Source organism: Acipenser ruthenus, chromosome 41 (assembly GCF_902713425.1).
Source record: "Acipenser ruthenus chromosome 41, fAciRut3.2 maternal haplotype, whole genome shotgun sequence".
Classification (NCBI taxonomy): Eukaryota; Metazoa; Chordata; class Actinopteri; order Acipenseriformes; family Acipenseridae; genus Acipenser; species Acipenser ruthenus.
In genome coordinates, this window is record NC_081229.1 from 9829670 (window position 1) to 9848425 (window position 18756).

Sequence of the window (18756 nt, forward strand, 5' to 3'; positions counted from 1 at the left end):
AGCCACCCCGCCTTGCTCCGTGTCTGGCTCCCTGTAAAAGGATGAAGCGGTTCTGATAATGAATGAATGTAAGAATGGTTCAGAGCCCCCTTCAGATCCTGTTTGGGAACAACAACAATGCTTGATCCTCAGTACCGTACTAAATCTGGGGATCAGCTAGTCTCCAACTTTGATCCGCTTGTTTTTTTCGATGCAATTGGTACTAACTTAGTACGCAGCTGGGGATGATCCCGAGATAGTACCGTACTAGCAAGTACGCAACTTTGTACGCAGCTCCGTACTAACTCTGCAAGTTCGTTGCAATTGGCCCTATATTACGATCCTGTGTGTTATGGTAATTGTTTATGTATTAAGTTTAAAAATGTTTAGTAAAACAGCATGACCTCCAGTTTTTGGAAAATTGATAAACTGTCAGTAATGAAATACAAATCGAGATGTAAGAGTCTGTGCGATGTATTTAAACACCCAAAATCAATATAAATGAAATGGCGACATCAAAGGCACAAGGACCTATTTTAACACACATACTATATTATATATATATATATATGACAAGATTGGCAGAGGGTGAGGCTCGGAGACAGTTTAAAAGTTCAAAAATAAAAAGTTTTTATTTAAACAAAATACACCAAATAAACCGGCACGAGGGCCAAAACAAAAAGATTTCAAACACAAACAATCAACACAAAACAAAACTTACAACACAAATACGGCTTCCAGGCTGGGCATTGCCTTCACTGGTTTCAAAAACTAACAAAACAGCACACACAGAAAAACGCTTCTTCTCCTTCCAGAACTCTCCCCCTGCTGGCAGGCTGAGGCCTCCATCCCTGCTCTGCCACAATATATACAATAATACACACACCAATATATATAATTATATATATATATATATATATACACACACACACACACACACATACATATACATATATATACACATATATTACACACACACACATTATATATATATATATATATATATATATATATATATATATATAGTGCCTTGCAAAAGTATTCAGACCCCTGACCAATTCTCTCATATTACTGAATTACAAATGGTACATTGAAATTTCGTTCTGTTTGATATTTTATTTTAAAACACTGAAACTCTAAATCAATTATTGTAAGGTGACATTGGTTTTATGTTGGGAAATATTTTTAAGAAAAATAAAGTAAATAGAAAAATAAATAGAGTTATAGCCACAAATCTAACAGTAAAAACATGTGAAAATAACTCGGACCCTATTATTAACCTCCTTGTGCTCCGTATTTCGGGTGAGACGCTGTTTATGCATAGTTCACACACACCCTATAGTCTCTGTAAGTTGTCTTGGATAAAGGTGTCTGCTAAACATAAATGATGTAATATAAATGATGACATAAATGATGTAAAGTTTGTAGTATTAGAACAGCTAAAATTAGACAATGCGAACTATAGAAGAATAAAAGAAAGTAAATGGATAAATAGACTGAACACGATTATGCCAGCGGGACTCAACAGAAAAGAATGAAATAATTAACTTCAATAAATAACATTTAAATAAATAAACAAAATTCACTTAAAAGTTGTGCATGCTGATGCGCTGGGGAGGCCAAATCTAGACCGATCCTCAGAGCCAGCATTGCATGATATAATAAAAATATAAGTTTATATAAAGTAGTGTTAATTAGAATTAATACAGATTCAAAGATAGAAGTAAAAATGATGTCACAATATATAGAACACCATTACATCATGTAAGAATAAATCATGAGTTTGAATGTAAACAACAACAAGTAGTTGTCATGCCGTCAAAAACCTATAAATACCTCCAATGTTTGGATTCAAACACAGGCTCCCTTGAGAAAGATATGTACAACATATCGAAACGTTGGGCAGCTGGCTCTTTGAGCTAAAATATATTATTGTGTTTTATACATAATATCATCCTACAAAGGAAATGAATGGAGGAAGTGAGAGGCGGACTGGAGTATTACACCAATCCAGGAGGGCAAGACAGGCGGATAATAAACTTAAGAGACTGACGGCACAGAGAGCGAAGTATCATTCTCATCAAAGCTTTATAGATACTTGTATAGATAATGCAGTAGTTCCAACTGGCTTTAAAATAAAACTAAGCGTAAACATGAAGACTAGTGAAGCAGAAAGATTAAATGTAAATCAGATATTAAAAGAGACTTCGTTTAAGGTAATGCAGGAGGCTAAATTAACATTAACGGGCAGCAGTGTGGAGTAGTGGTTAGGGCTCTGGACTCTTGACCGGAGGGTTGTGGGTTCAATCCCCAGTGGGGGACACTGCTGTTGTACCCTTGAGCAAGGTACTTTACCTAGATTGCTCCAGTAAAAAAACAACTGTATAAATGGGTAACTGTATTGTCACGGGTGACCTCGAACCAGTTATTATGTGCAGTAAGAAATTGGATTCCTTTGCATGGAGAATTTCAGTGGCTAGAGTTCACGGCTCCTCGATTGATTCAGATTCAGTTGTATTAAGTCTGCCCACTAATAATATAGAGCAAAATAGGTATTGTGGTGTTTGCAGAGCCGACCCGAGCTGAACCCAAGACAGAATTGGAGTCCTGCTGGGAACGAGCTGAAACATTGGACATGGACTGGATGATTTAAAAATGAAATGTATTAATGAGATGATATGTGCTGTAACCATTTGTAATGTTTGAATAATCTTTAGTCTGTAACGAATACTGTAAAGTGCTCTCTCTCTGTAAGACCGTATAACAGAATCTGGTACAACTTGATACACTGGCCGGCCTTGAGCAGTCTCTTATTAAAATTGGCACGATTCCCAGAATTTAGTGCTGAAATCTCTGTTAAGACTTTTCAGCTTGACTACAAAATAATGCTGTACTAATAGATGTATGTTAATATGCTTGTTTTAAATGGTATAGATTGCTGTGGTAACATATAATCATAGGTAGTGATAATTATTGTTAGTATGAAATACTATGAACAATTTTTATGTATAAGATCATATGATTCACTTTGCTTAATATGATAGCATACCTGAAGCTGTTTTCTACTAAGATGAGCATGGTTAAAAACGGAGTCCTAATTCAATGAAAAGAATTACTGTGTGCTTACATTCAAGAATTATAACTTCTGAATATAAAGGGAAAAGGAGTTAGGAGTATTCTTAAGGGAAAGAGAAAAACAGAAAAGGATTAAAAGATTTGAGTAGGTTTCTGCTTGTAATTCAGTTTTAAAATAAGTAGGTGAGTAAGAACAACCTAGAGTAAAAGCAGACTATAACTTAAGACAAATAAGCATTGTCAGAAGATACACCACAAATAGAGAGCAGAAAAATTGAATAAAATCATATTGTAATATTGCGGATATACTGCTGCTAGCAGAAAGTAATAAGGTTAGCAGCCATACGCTATAAGAAGTAATGTACTAGTTTGACTCTGAAGTTAAAAGACGCAGCATAAAAAGATGTTGTGTTTAAAATACAAAATAAAAGGATTGAATAAATAATGAAGAATAAAAAGCAGGAGGTAGGTTTTAGAAGAATAAACTATGTGACCGTCTTCTTGAACTCTCTATCAGCCTGCCCTTGGAGAGATTAATATTAGCTGCTGGAAGGCCTTTTTGGTGGGAGGAAGCCGGAATTTTCTTATCAGAAGGATTATAGTACCGAAGGCCTGACTGCACATGTGGGGAGTTAGAGTTTAACACCTAAAATAACTAGTCGAAGGGCAAAGGAGGCATATGAGATATAGGTATAGACTTATAGAAACATCCATCAATACCAAACTTGGCAAGGGAGGAGATGTCTTTAACAAACTGGATTTAGCCAGTATGAATATAGCTGAAAAATACAGGGTCATCTAAGTGTCAATTGGGTTCAGGCAATTGGGGCCCATAGGAGAGAAAGGCATTACAGCTTTACAGCTCAGTAAAATAGTTAGGTTTTCCATAAGATGGAAGTTCCCTATAATACCTGCTAAATGTACACCAGTAAGGAAAGAAGGAAACTAATTTGAGTGAGATGACATGAAGGAATATATTTCTGAAAGCCAAGTTTATATAATCAATTATAAGCATTATAAACTATAAACTGCTATATTATAAACTGTTGGTGTTGCATATATTCAAAAAACACCACTTTTCCTATATTGGTGTTGCATATATTTAAAACACCACTTCTTTTTGTAATACACACATATTAACTAGTGAATCAAAACAGCAAGGATTTTGTGAACTCTGCTTTACCTGAATTCTTCGGATAAAGGAGGGGGCAAGGATGAGTGGGTGAGATCATGGGCCAGTGTTGATTTATTGGTATATGAGTGGGACTGAAAAGTTGGTTGAATTCCTTATAGATTACTGTTTGCTAAGAGATAAGGACTGTCCATGGAGATTGATGATTTGGACTAATTGGGGCCTCTCATTGCTCGCAATGGGACAAAATTGTATAAAAACCCTGAACTGATCACACTAGAGTACCACAAACAAGCTTGGCAGAGCTATGTGTGGTCCATCCTTTGCAGATCTCTACAGAACAGTCCTTCTCTTTTGTTCACGCTACTCTTCCTTATAATAGGAGGTAAGCATATTAATGGTATTATTGTATCTCGCATTTATTGGTTATATTGCTATGAGGTTTTGAAACAATGTTTTAGTATTAAGAGTGTTATATTGAATGTGCTAAAACATAGCAGTGGGTGCTTGTAGGCTTTGTGCTTAACCAGCCTGAGGGCTGCACTGAATACATATAATTGTATTATGTTATTGAAGTATTAAATGCTGAAGCTTGTAATAAACTTAGGATTGCTAATTATTGTTACGTTTTCGGGTTTTGGTAGTATGCACAAACTACTAAACCAATATTAAAGGCATTTTAATAAAACGAAGGAGCGCTGATGTTGCTCTGATTCGTAAAACTTTGAATAAATGAGTCTGAGTGATTTTCTTGATTAAATAAAAAGGTTTTAAGGACACACCGCTCGTCCAGTGCTCGAACATAAACCACTAGGAGTTTTAAACATCTCTGTCCTCCTTAACGTCTCCCCTGAGTTAAGAGTGTGTGCAGAGCAAATAATATAATAAAAGAGAACGTGAAAAGTGAAAACGTGACAGTATGTAAAATAATGTGATATCTGTATAATGTGAAATAATGTATAATGTGATATCTTGTAACAATTGTAAGTCGCCCTGGATAAGGGCGTCTGCTAAGAAATAAATAATAATAATAATAATAATAATAATAATAATAATAACATCGGCAAGACGAATTAGAGAAATAAGTAATGAAATAGAGATAGTAATAAATGACATAAATTGCATGTTCCCTCCATCAGAAATGAGACAGTTACTTCGTAAAGTAGACAACTTTGAGAACAAAACACTAGAACATTTGAACAACAAAAAGATAATGAAATTACGCAAATTAAGAGGTCAACCGGGATTATAAAATAGGTCTAGAAAAAATTAAAATTTCAAATCATAACAAATCAGAGAATAAGGAAAACACTGCTGAAACACTTTCTAATAGAATGCTTAAGCAATGCGAGTATAAGAGTTATGACGACTACAACATAGTTCAAATAGAGAAGGACGGGAACTGTTTCTGTAGATGTTTAGGTGTAGTTTTATACGGTTCACAAAATGACCATCGAACAATTAGACATAATGTAATAGAACTAACGGAAAGCAATATAAAACAATATGAAATGTACATCGACTCAGTGACCCATATTGAAAAAATGAAATTAAGTGACGGGAGTGTAGATTCTTGGGCTACAGAGGCAGAAGTTATGGCAGCTGTAGACCTCCTGAATAGGCTCATACACGTATACATAGACTTAAAGAATAAGGACTGTTTTAAATACGAAGGCACAATAGAATATATTAAAAATAAGAACGATCCCATTAATCTTTTATACAACAATAACCATTTCTCAGTTATTGTATTTAAATCTAAAACAGTAAAAATAAACCAGGTTAAAGTAATTAATAAAATGCAAAATAGAGAGTTAAACATGAATAGAACAGAGAATTCAAAACAGAAAGATAGGAGACCCAGAAATAGACATGGTACCAAATACACAAAAGAGAAGACAGAAGACATAGTATTCAATTTATCAAGTAAAACTTTAACCACATCCCAAAAAAGCGGTACTGAGTAAAGGGCTTAACTATATATATATATATATATGAGTCAGTTTTCGCGTCCCTCGTTGATCAGTGTTGCACACACACTATGGTATAGCGGTAGTTCGCCTGCCCCTCAATGTAAATACCCAGCTAACACACTAAGACTCAAACACGTTGTCATTAATATTAAACATAAAAACGTCGGTACCTTATTTTTTATTGATTAAATTGTTATATTTTAAATGGACTCGGTGTTGTTGATGACGTCACGCCTGTTCATTTAACAAACAAAGCGTCACAAACAAATAACCTTCAATTAAAATGAATAATACTGTAACTTACCTTTTAGTCTCGTCCACGCCTTACAAACGGGTATGTAATATCGTTTAACTAAACACACAAATAATAATAATGATAATAATTAACCCGCCTCCTCACGGCTCGGTGTTTATCTCGCGCTGTTTGAGAAACGCCGCGCTCTGTTTGAAGCGTCAGCAGCTCGGAGTTCCCGGATGATGACGCACACCCGCTCTCTGGGATGGAACCGCACAACAGTCTCGCGTTTTGATTGGTCCATGTCTGTCACATGAATGTGTCGTCACACGCGTGGAAAAGCGTGCAGGCATTTTTAACATTGTGATCAGAGAGAGAGAGAGAGAGAGAGAGTGATCTGCTTTCCACAACCTTACCATTAAAATATAATGTGGTATTACACTGCACTGATAGAACAAACTATGGGCGATTACTTTATATGAATGATCATGTTATGCACGAATGTAAGAATTGGCTTTCTGTGGTGGTGTACTTTTTTCTTTCAAGTAGCATATATCTATAATCGTTTTTGAACATGTGAACATGTACATAACCACACTGTTCAAAACTAACACAACAAGAATGCTTTTTTTATTATTTAACGGCTGTAATACACACAGTACTGTATCGATGCCTCTGTAATTTCCATTGATAAATCATTACAAAAATAACATCTTAGAGTTTTATTACACTTGATAATCGGTTTCCTTTTCTCTTTTGCAGTTGTAGTTTTTGTTTTTCACTTTGGAAACATGAAAGTAAAAAACACAGATGAATATAATTGAAGTAGACTGTAAACCCGACACACACACACACACAGCTCACAATATTACAGCAGATACCAGGAAAAACCTATTCAGGTAACTGACAGTGTATTCATTATTTACAATCACTCTCAATATCTCTACTTCAGCCTCCTCCACTCAGAGCCGCAGAGAGCCCTCATGCGCCCCGGGGAATGATGGGTACGTTCAGACATTTTGATCATGGTTTGGTTTTTCATTTGTGTAATTTCTTGTTATATTATGTATACTCTTAATATGCTGCATGGATAGATGCTTCTCTGTGGTTTCTGTGTTTCTTTGAGATGCGTGCATCTAGGAGCTTTATAAAATAAAGATTATTATTATTATTATTATAATTATAAAATGTCTTCACTATTAATATCCAGGAATATAACTAGCAAACCTCTGATTATTAACAAAACGCTTCACTGTCACTCATACTTTTACAGCTTGTTTTCTGTGTACATAATTTAATAAGAAGATAATAACAGCGCCTGTTTATTTTGAGCGAATAAAAGACATGTGGATGACTGCAAAGGGAAGCCTGAACTGAAGGCAAATTAGTGCTATTTGATTCGCTGGCTGCTCTGAAAAAGCAACCTAAATGTAATGTTGAATTTCATTGGCTGGCTGTGATGTAATGCTTTGTCATTGGCCACTGAGGTGTCAGACCATGGGAAGAGTGTTTTTATTCCCCCAGATGATTGTACATTTGAAAACAATGGAGAGAGACAGAGAGAACAGACAGAAAGGGAAAAAAACTTTATTAAACAAAGTCTGAATATCATTTTCATTCCAGAATGTAATAAATTAATGTTGTTTCTTTTTTTGTTTGTTTATCGTTGCGGTTGTTTCTAAACCCTGGTTTTCTTGTCATTCTTGGCACGATGAAGGAGTTTTGTCGACTTGCCGCCTAATTGGTGCTGTTGGTCCTGCAGGGGCTTGCGTGCTGGGGTGCCTGCACCTGAAAAAAGGAATTAGGCCTCAAATATGTTGGCAATGTTTGTGTAAATCTTTAAAAAATATTCAGAGCTTGAGAAAGTTCCTGCAGCATTGTATCACACATCAGGTTTTGTAAACAAATGTAAATTTAATGTCCGAGGACAAAATTACTCCTTGCTGATTGGTTGTTTTAAGATATTTTTTATCCAAAATACTAAAACATCCTTGTTGAACAAAAAGATAAATATCATAATAAAGCCATTTCTTTTCCTGTGTTCTGGTTAATTACGTGTTTTTTTATGGCAGAGCTGTAATTACAGTGTAATTATCAGAATGTGATTTTCGGTTTTAATAGATAAAACCCGATAAAACACACCCGATACAAAAAAAATGAAATCGGTGGATAGCCAATAAACACGGAAAACACCGGAAAAACTGTGGAAATGGTTGATCAATTCACGTTGACTTTACCCTTTAACCATTAGAAAATAAAACCTACTACAAAAATAATAATAAATACATTTTCCAGTGCTGCTGGGTAATGTCCCGCCTTCCTGACTCGTATCTATCATTGATTCGTTCTCAATCCTTTAAACCCGCCCCAACTACTGAGTGACAGCACATTCCTACATTTCTATTGCAGACTCCGCTTGCGAGATTTAAAACGAGATTTCAATCAGGATGGAGGCTTGTTAGCGGGATTTAAAGATATATTACAATTAAGATATGGAAGATTTAAAACAGAATTGTGGCGAAATGTACAAAAATGCCTCCACACAAAAACCCCAGAAGAATGTGCCGAGACCAGAGGGATTTCACTGTGGAAGACAGCAAAGGAAAAATGGGACAGCTTAAGTGTGCTGTCGAGTTACTACTGTACATGTTGACAAAAAAAACAAACAAAAAACTCAAGCATTTTTGAAAGTAACCGAAATACTTATTTCAAACAGTATATCAAAAACGAAAGCCCCCCCCAAAAAAAAGATTTACATAACTTCAAAAAGTTAAAAATAAGTACAGAAAAATACAATTAATAAAAAACAAAAAACAGAAGCCTCAAGTATAACTGATCTTTTAAAATGCGTTCGGGCTGTAAAGCAGCCGTTGTATTTGAATTGTAGGAGAGCTCGAGTGGCAGAGCGAGCCCCCTAGATCCTGTGGATACTCTGAAGCTCGCCGCAGCGTCCTTCGAAAGCCTCTTCCCAGTCAGAGAGCTAAAAAAATCAGCTTCAACTCGCCAACTTTCAGATATCCTTCAAACCGGACTCAGGTTAGGACAGGGCAGATAAAGTCCTGTGGTATTATATGGCTTGAATGGCCTTAGTAGCCCTGTATTGAAATAAATAAACGTCAGCCAGCACTGAGAAGGACTCAGAGAGGCAGAGCGCTAGAACTCAATCTCCAGCACTGAGAAGGACTCAGAGCGGCAGAGCGCTAGAACTCAATCTCCAGCACTGAGAAGGACTCAGAGAGGCAGAGCGCTGGAACTCAATCTCCAGCACTGAGAAGGACTCAGAGAGGCAGAGCGCTAGAACTCAATCTCCAGCACTGAGAACGACTCAGAGAGGCAGAGCGCTAGAACTCAATCTCCAGCACTGAGAAGGACTCAGAGAGGCAGAGCGCTAGAACTCAATCTCCAGCACTGAGAAGGACTCAGAGCGGCAGAGCGCTAGAACTCAATCTCCAGCACTGAGAAGGACTCAGAGAGGCAGAGCGCTGGAACTCAATCTCCAGCACTGAGAAGGACTCAGAGAGGCAGAGCGCTAGAACTCAATCTCCAGCACTGAGAACGACTCAGAGAGGCAGAGCGCTAGAACTCAATCTCCAGCACTGAGAAGGACTCAGAGAGGCAGAGCGCTAGAACTCAATCTCCAGCACTGAGAAGGACTCAGAGAGGCAGAGCGCTAGAACTCAATCTCCAGCACTGAGAAGGACTCAGAGAGGCAGAGCGCTAGAACTCAATCTCCAGCACTGAGAAGGACTCAGAGAGGCAGAGCGCTAGAACTCAATCTCCAGCACTGAGAAGGACTCAGAGAGGCAGAGCACTAGAACTCAATCTCCAGCACTGAGAAGGACTCAGAGAGGCAGAGCGCTAGAACTCAATCTCCAGCACTGAGAATGACTCAGAGAGGCAGAGCACTGGAACTCAAGTTGAAACAAGCTTTCAAATAAAAATATATATTTTGCTCAGTTGAATACAATTTAGATAGGTGTTGTTTTCAGCATTGCTTACTATTGTGTTGTATAATTAAGCACATTGTTAAATCTGCACACGTTATTTATTTTGTAATTTTATTCAATTATAATTATTTTCTCCCAATCGCCACATTTTTTCAAATGCACATTCAGTTGGAAGATTATTTTTATTTAAAAAAAATAAAAATAAATAATAATTCTCAGAGAGACCTTACATTGCATTACATTATATTTGGGCTTCTGGTTTTCGTCTGACTTTTCGTCCCACATTTACAAATTAATATCACAATTAACACATTTCTCAGTTTTAATTCAGAAACCAATTGTTTCATGCATTTGATCTGCTTTTACTGTGTCTGAAAAACACAAGCCAAGTTAGTAGAAACAATTGATTTCTGAATTAAAACTGAGAAATGTGTTAGTTGTGAAATTGGGGCAACCTTGGCCCCCACCTCTTTGATAGTTGTGCCTGTTTGCTTGGTGCTGGCCAAGGTTGCCCCAATTGTTTCTTCCAAGTTAACTTGTGTTTTTGATACAAGTTAGAAGAAACAACTGGGGCAACCTTGGACCTCATCGGTTTTACAGTTGTGCCTGTTTGTTTTCTGCTGAGCAAGGTTGCCCCAATGGTTTCGTGAAGCTTGTCTTGTGTTTTTGATATCTCTACTTTAAATGGCTGGGCAATTTTGAGAACTTGGCGTTTTTTCACATTTCCAAAGTGTTTTTGTTTCAAATTCATAATGCAAGGTTAACATTTTTTCCTTCATGATAGAACAGTCCCAATTAACATAGTATTTAAGGTTTCTCTCTTCTGTGGATTCACTGGTGTTTCTGAAGGCCTTTGTTTAAAACAGAAACTCTTCCCACAGTCAGAGCAGCGATACGGTTTCTCTCCTGTGTGAATTCGCTGGTGTTTTTGAAGGCCTTGTTTAAGACGGAAACTCTTCCCACAGTCAAAGCAGTGGTACGGTTTCTCTCCTGTGTGAATTCGCTGGTGTGAAACAAGGTGTCCGGACTGACTGAAACTCTTCCCACAGTCAGAGCAGGAATACGGTTTCTCTCCTGTGTGAAGTCGCTGGTGTGTTCTCAGGTTTCCTGAATAACTGAAACTCTTCCCACAGTCAGTACAGTGATACGGTTTCTCTCCTGTGTGAATTCGCTGGTGTGTTTTCAGGGATACTGAGTGACTGAAACTCTTCCCACAGTCAGAGCAGCGATACGGTTTCTCTCCTGTGTGAATTCGCTGGTGTGTTTTCAGGGATACTGAGTGACTGAACCTCTTCCCACAGTCACAGCAGCGATACGGTTTCTCTCCTGTGTGAATTCGCTGGTGTGTTTTAAAATGCTCTAACTGGGTGAAACCTTTCCCACAGTCAGGATATTCTCCAGCGCCCGCCCTCGCTTTAGCTGCTGGACTGGAACCTGGAAAATATGAACAGGAAAGTAAGAGGGACTGCTTGCTGGCTTAGGCAGGGATGGAAATAAGCCCCCCTTTGCATAGCAGTTTGATCCCTTCCTGGTTTTACTAGCAGTTTAATAAGACACACCTGTGCTTGTTACCTATACATTGGGGCTAATCAGGCTCATTTTAAAACCTGGAACAGGTGAATCTGCTATGCAACAGAGTCTTATTTCCATCCCTGGCTTAGGGCAGCTGGTGGAGTGGATTAAAACATGTGAATTTCAGCTGTGGGGGCTTGCAATAGGTTACAACAGCTTTTAAAAAAACAAATAAACAAAGCCTTTAATTTATGTGTAAAAGAAGTCAGTAAAGACTGATGCTGGTGAAACCGAGCCTTGGGATCAAAATCTGCCTTCCAAGACCTCCTGTAATGTTTCAGGTCTATTTCCTCCAACACATGGTTTCTTGAAGCTTGTCTTGTGTTTTTGATATCTCTACTTTAAATGGCTGGGCAATTTTGAGAACTTGGCGTTTTTTCACATTTCCAAAGTGTTTTTGTTTCAAATTCATAATGCAAGGTTAACATTTTTTTCTTCATGATAGAACAGTCCCAATTAACATAGTCTTTAAGGTTTCTCTCTTCTGTGGATTCACTGGTGTTTCTGAAGGCCTTTGTTTAAAACAGAAACTCTTCCCACAGTCATAGCAGCGATACGGTTTCTCTCCTGTGTGAATTCGCTGGTGTGAAACAAGGTGTCCGGACTGACTGAAACTCTTCCCACAGTCAGAACAGTGATATGGTTTCTCTCCTGTGTGAATTCGCTGGTGTGTTTTCAGGGATACTGAGTGACTGAACCTCTTCCCACAGTCAGAGCAGCGATACGGTTTCTGTCCTGTGTGAATTCGCTGGTGTGTTTTCAGGTTTCCTGAACAACTGAAACTCTTCCCACAGTCAGAGCAGCGATACGGTTTCTCTCCTGTGTGAATTCTCTGGTGTGAAACAAGGTTGTTTGACTGACTGAAACGCTTCCCACAGTCAGAGCAGCGATACGGTTTCTCTCCTGTGTGAATTCACTGGCGTGTTTTCAGGGATGCTGAGAGACTGAAACTCTTCCCACAGTCAGAGCAGAAATACGGTTTCTCTCCTGTGTGAATTCGCTGGTGTGAAACAAGTTTGTTTGAATGACTGAAACTCTTCCCACAGTCAGAGCAGCGATAGTTTCTCTCCTGTGTGAATTCGCTGGTGTGCTTTCATGTCTCTTGACCTACTGAAACTCTTCCCACAGACAGAGCAGCGATACGGTTTCTCTCCTGTGTGAATTCGCTGGTGTGAAACAAGGCTGTCTGACCGACTGAAACTCTTCCCACAGTCAGAGCAGAAATACGGTTCCTCTCCTGTGTGAATTCGCTGGTGTGTTTTCAGGGATAGTAAGTGACTGAACGTCTTCCCACAGTCAGAGCAGCGATACGGTTTCTCTCCTGTGTGAATTCGCTGATGTGTTTTCAGGGATACTGATTGACTGAACCTCTTCCCACAGTCAGAGCAGTGATACGGTTTCTCTCCAGTGTGAATTCGCTGGTGTAAAACAAGGTTGTTTGAATGACTGAAACTCTTTCCACAGTCAGAGCAGCGATACGGTTTCTCTCCTGTGTGAATTCGCCGGTGTGAAACAAGGTAGTTTGAATGACTGAAACTCTTCCCACAGTCAGAGCAGCGATACGGTTTCTCTCCTGTGTGAATTCGCTGGTGTGCTTTCATGTCTCTTGACCTACTGAAACTCTTCCCACAGACAGAGCAGCAATATGGTTTCTCTCCTGTGTGAATTCGCTGGTGTGAAACAAGGTTGTCTGACCGACTGAAACTCTTCCCACAGTCAGAGCAGAAATACGGTTCCTCTCCTGTGTGAATTCGCTGGTGTGTTTTCAGGGATACTGAGTGACTGAACCTCTTCCTACAGTCAGAGCAGCAATACGGTTTCTCTCCTGTGTGAATTCGCTGGTGTGTTTTCAGGTTTCCTGAACAACTGAAACTCTTCCCACAGTCAGAGCAGCGATACGGTTTTTCTCCTGTGTGAATTCGCTGGTGTGTTTTCAGGGATACTGAGTGACTGAAACTCTTCCCACAGTCAGAGCAGCGATACGGTTTCTCTCCTGTATGAATTCGCTGGTGTGTTTTCAGGGATACTGAGTGACTGAACCTCTTCCCACAGTCAGAGCAGCGATACGGTTTCTCTCCTGTGTGAATTCGCTGGTGTGTTTTAAAATGCTCTAACTGGGTGAAACCTTTCCCACAGTCAGGATATTCTCCAGCGCCCGCCCTCGCTTTAGCTGCTGGACTGGAACCTGGAAAATATGAACAGAAAAGAAAGTAAGAGGGACTGCTTGTAGGCTTAGGCAGGGATGGAAATAAGCCTCCCTTTGCATAGCAGTTTGATCCCTTCCTGGTTTTACTAGCAGTTTAATAAGACACACCTGTGCTTGTTACCTATACATTGGGGCTAATCAGGCTCATTTTAAAACCTGGAACAGGTGAATCTGCTATGCAACAGGAGTCTTATTTCCATCCCTGGCTTAGGACACATGGTGGAGTGTATTAAAACATGTGAATTTCAGCTGGGAGTGCTTGCAATAGGTTACAACAGCTTTTAAAAAAACAAATAAACAAAGCCTTTAATTTATGTGTAAAAGAAGTCAGTAAAGACTGATGCTGGTGAAACCGAGCCTTGGGATCAAAATCTGCCTTCCAAGACCTCCTGTAATGTTTCAGGTCTATTTCCTCCAACACATGCTACAATTATATCTTTAAATAGCATTACTTTACGCATTTACAAAAATATCCATATATTTTTCCACTGAACATTTATTTTTGATATATACAGTACTTTAGTGTTTCTCCCCCTTGGTATAATTACCCCCACTCCCCGAACAATGACTACATTCTATCTGTATCTGAAGTTCACCAGTATTGAGTCCTATCTTGAACTGTTTGGAGTGGTACAGGAAAAACAAATAGCTAGTAATCTAGCCTACATGCTCCCTCCCTCCCTCTCAACCACACTGTGGATATCACGCAATCTAGAATGACAATGTCACAGCTACTGGGAGTCACTCACCTGCTAGACTGCATTCTGAATGGGAGCGCCCGTCTTCCTTTCCACCTCCTTGCATGCTGTTGGGAGAGCCTTCCTCTCCAGCGCCTTGCTCTCTCACACAGATTCTCTCCAGCACCACGCTACACTCCCGCAGGCGTACACGCTCCAGCTCAGGGATGTTTGGTTTGAAGTCCTCAGATTCTTCCTTCACTGGTTCCATGTGCTCAAACTCTACTTCAGGGGGCTCCTGTTTAATACGGACAGTTTCCAGCACCTCTTCTTGTTTAACAGGAAGGGGTTCTTCTGACTGGGGGATCTCCAATTCATTGTGCTCAGCTTTAATCTCAGAGACCTCTAGCTGACTGCTGTCACATTGCATCTCACAGAGCTCCTGTTTAGTGGGGAGGGAAGCCAGCCCAGAGAACTCCACTCTAATGGGGACAGGTTCAAGTTCAGGGAACTCCTCTTTAATCTGGACAGATTCCATCTTCACACTGTCCATGGCAGCACACAGGACTCTGTTTAGTAGCTGAAAAACAAATGCATGTATTTATTTAAATACAGGGTTATGAAGGCCATTCAAGGGGCCGACAAAATCTGACCTTAATAGCAGGGGTGGCTTTACTATTGTAGAAATACAGAATTTCTGATAAGTTCATAATACCAGAGGATTTTATATGTTGAAATGTTTACATTTGGCACCCATAACAATTTTTACTGTGTAACCTGATAACTCATCGTCATCAAACTTAAATTAAAATGGTCAATTCAATCTTTTAAAATATGATTTGTCATCGCGAGTGTGTCTTGAGGCACACTGACTGGTTTATTCAATCTGTACAGAACCACCGTCCTATCAGTGTAGCTCATCGCTACAAAATACCATGTGATCAAATGGCGAAATGCACCTCAGTTTGGAAACTGTTCGAGCTCTTGAAAAAAACCTGAAATCAGACACAAGTCGCAGAGCAATCTGGTGTTCCCCGTTCTGGTGAGTTGCTTCACCATGCTGTTAAATAATGTGCATGTCTTGTATGTTGCTGCTGCATTTTGTAACGTGTGTATGGTAGGGTGCTGGGTTTATTTAGCTTGACAGTTCAGTAACGTTAGTTTGTCTGTTACTTTATTATTATAGTTTATTAATTGCTTTTCTTTTACTTATTCAGTTAACTTCATAAGTTGATGCACGTGCTTTATAACAAGTAATACATATGTATTTATTTACTGATTGATTCCTATTGTGTCTGGTGGCTGACTCCGTCTTAGAGAACACTTCCGCTATAAGAACACTTTGCTTGCTTCCCGAGTGGTGTTCTCTTAGCGAGGGGAAGAATGGCTGGGTATGTTTTCAAAACGGATTGGGACGGCATTTCATATGCTCCATGTCCGTGTGATGGAGATTCTTTTTTGTCCAAGTTTCGTGAAAATCCGTGCGGTACTTTTAGTTTGGACAAATTAGTCAGTTTTTTTGCACTCAAAAACGGCTGCGTATTTAAACACCACATCCGACAGGCAGATAGTACTCATTGACTAGGAGTGCCCTTTTTGGAACCGGAAAAATTGAATATTTCGCAAGTTATTTAAATTTCCGCTAACTCAAATGTTACGCCTGCGCAGTCAGGCTCCACCACAGAGAGTAAGTTAGTGGGGATTCGTCACTTTAATCATTCTCTGTGGGTCAGTTAATCTGAATTGCTCAGGTCACTTATGTCTTGTGGATCCTGACTTTATCCATTTCATTATTTTCAGTTCTTGATGTAGCAACGAATGAAATTGTACCTCTTTTAAACATTTACAGCCAAGATATTACTCAGCATCTACTGAATTTAGTTTATATACACTTTAAAACATAAGCATGCAAGTGTAATACTAATATGTACGATAACATAATGTGCATGATAATTAATATTACCAAATGTTTGAGGGTTTGTTTGCTAACACAAAAATCACAAAATAAATTGCTCACAAACAGTTCACATTTGCAGCATCTGGCTCATCATTTACTATTCGTGAAAATCCACGCGGTAGTTTTTAAGTTAAACAATCGCGAAAAATTTTGTTTTGATATAGCCTGTCATTGATGGTTCAAAAAAAAATCCTAGATTTAATAAGACTGACACTGTGTGGCCGACGCTAAAATTATACTTGGTCAAGACATTAGTAAATAACACCGTGCTACCGTGCCAGTTCAAACATTTAAAGTATTCTTGTTGACATAAAATAGTGCACTGGATACATTAACCTAGATTTATATTTTTTAATTAATTAAATTCTGTCCATCCGTTTGCCGTTTCTTCGTAACATTACTGTGATCGGTATACAAATTTGACAGCCGGCGTCTTGAAACTACATTTGATAACTATAATTGACACGTTCACACTATACAAAAAACAAAACCACGCACTTCTCTAGACTATATATTTGCGTTTCGTTGCCCTTGTTTTGGACTGCTGACTGGTGACGGCTGTGATGAGTTTAGTTTGACTTTTTGCTCTGCGATTGTTGTGGTCTTTGTTTTTTTCGCTGATGTACAACTGTAGCACAATTGCTTGTTTATATGCATAGAAGATGTCCTTCTACTCACACTGGTTCTCTAGGGGGCTGTGTGGTCTGCTGGTTAAAGGAAAGGACTTGTAACCAGGAGGTCCCTGGTTCGAATCCAGGCTCCCTCACCGACTCGCTGTGTGGGTCTCAGCAAATCACTGAAATCCGTTCAGGGTCTGTCTGATGTTCAATGTCCCACCCGGCCTTTTAACTGTTTTTTACTCAGACACTATGAGAGCCAGCCCTGCTTGTGTGTTTCTGGTAGATGCTCATATTAGGAGAGTCTTGAATGGGAGTGTTGTGGAATGTTGCTGCTGAAGACAGATCTGCCTCGTGCAGTAAACAAACATTTCCACACACAATCTTTACACAATAAGATGAATGGCAACATCAAAGACACGAGGACCTATTTTTGTAATTTCCTGTGTTTGTGGCTCAGATGCCGGGAGCTGTTTAGGGTTATGTTGTCCTGGTTGCCACCTTGCTGGCTATTCAAGCCACAGTGAGCAGCCCCATCGTGTGCCACATAATCAGGGTGCCTGAATGTTGTTTTTTTTTCTTTTGCACATTTTCAATTAATCTTTTTTTTTTTGTTGCTTTTCTGTCAGTTTTGTATATATGACCATAATTACTTTATTTTGTGCCCAATTTAAAAAAACAAAAATGTATCCATGCTAAATTTGAGCTGGCCATGCTAAAATTTTTTTTTTTTTTTCACAAAGAATAAATGTTGTTTTTTTTGTTTTGTTTTTTCTAAACATCACCTCTCCTTTTTCTGTGTTTTTTGTGAATCTGAATTGAACAGGGCGAGTCTCAGGGTACTTAGTGTTTTTTTTTTAATGGAACCCTAGTGTGTGCGCATTCATTTCATGTACCTGATTTTCACGTATATGACATGATGTACCTCTAACCTTTATAGAGTTATACCCACAAATCTAACAACAGTAAGAAAACATGCGAAAATAACTCGGACCCTATTATTAACCTCCTTGTGCTCCGTGTTTCGGGTGAGACGCTGTTTATGCATAGTTCACACACACCCTATAGTCTCTGTAAGTTGTCTTGGATAAAGGTGTCTGCTAAACTCTATATATATATATATATATATATGAGTCAGTTTTCGCGCCCCTCGTTGATCAGTGTTGTACACACACTATGGTATAGCGGTAGTTCGCCTGCCCCTCAATGTAAATACCCAGCTAACACACTAAGCCTCAAACACGTTGTCATTAATATTAAACATAAAAACGTCGGTACCTTATTTTTTATTGATTAAATTGTTATATTTTAAATGGACTCGGTGTTGTTGATGACGTCACGCCTGTTCATTTAACAAACAAAGCGTCACAAACAAATAACCTTCAA

The 18756-nt window shown here is 38.8% G+C and overlaps 1 pseudogene; it reads right to left on the minus strand.

Annotated features, from left to right (window-relative positions):
* LOC131696746 (zinc finger protein 850-like) overlaps positions 1-18756 on the minus strand; it is a 37473-nt pseudogene that overhangs the window by 18489 nt on the left and 228 nt on the right.